Genomic DNA, 1032 nt, shown 5'->3' with positions numbered 1-1032 from the left:
TTTCAATATATATATTCTAGGGGCCCCCCTCAATATATATATAGCCTAGGGGGCCTTTATATACACTATAGGGGGGCCCCCTGCAATATATTATAGGGCCCCCCCCTGCATGAACTCTATAATAGGGGGCCCCCTAGTATATAAACTAGGGGGGCCCCCGCAATATATCCGGAGGGGCCCTTTGGAGTACCCTGTAATGGGCCCCTTTAGGAGGGGCCCCTAAGGGGGCCCCCTTGGTAAAGTTTGTTTGTTGACTTTGTGTGTACTGTGGGGTAAATAGGGGGCCCCTAGTAGATACTGAGGTGTACAGACACCCCAACTTTATGTTTATGCATGCAAATATATGCATGCATTTCTTAGTACGTGTTTATAAGGGTTTAGGGTTTAGGGTTTAGGGTTTAGGTTTAGGGTTTAGGATTAGGGTTTAGGGTTTAGGGCTGTAGTGGCTTATTGGTTACTTCTTCTTGCTACTCAACAGACACAATGAGTAGAGAACAGCAGCAGCAGTTGCTGTTGCTGCGTCTGCTGCAGCAAGAGCAGCAGCAGCAGCAGCAACAGCAGCATAGCAGCAGGATCGATCGACGGCCTTGCTGCTGTCTTTTGCTGCTGCTCTATTAACTTATTCTTTTATTAAATATTATTTATTGCCTTTAATTAGATAATATATAATAAATATAAATAAAAAGAACGGAAATAAACAGCAGCAGCAGCAACAGCAACAGCAACAGCAGCAAGAGCAAATAACAACAACCCCACCAGAGCATGTGGGGCCCCCAAGGCTTCATGGGGGGCCCCCTCCTGGTACCCAAACCCTGTATATTTTCTTTCCTTTCCCTTTACCCCTAATTAATAATGACAAAAGGCTTCTAAAGGAAAGAAGAAGTTGCTGCAGCAGCAGCAGCAGCAATAGCAGTAGCAATAGCTGCAGCAGCAGCAGCAAGAGCAGCAGCAGCAGCAGCTAGTTCGATGCAGTAGCAGTGTTTTAGCCTTTGGGGCGCGGAGGCCCCCAAGGGAGTTAATCTGCTTCTAGCT

This window comes from Eimeria maxima, genomic scaffold (assembly GCF_000499605.1).
Source record: "Eimeria maxima Weybridge genomic scaffold, Emw_scaff13, whole genome shotgun sequence".
NCBI classification, from domain to species: Eukaryota; Apicomplexa; class Conoidasida; order Eucoccidiorida; family Eimeriidae; genus Eimeria; species Eimeria maxima.
The sequence above is the reverse complement of the archived record's forward strand: the minus strand, read 5'-3'. Positions refer to the sequence as shown.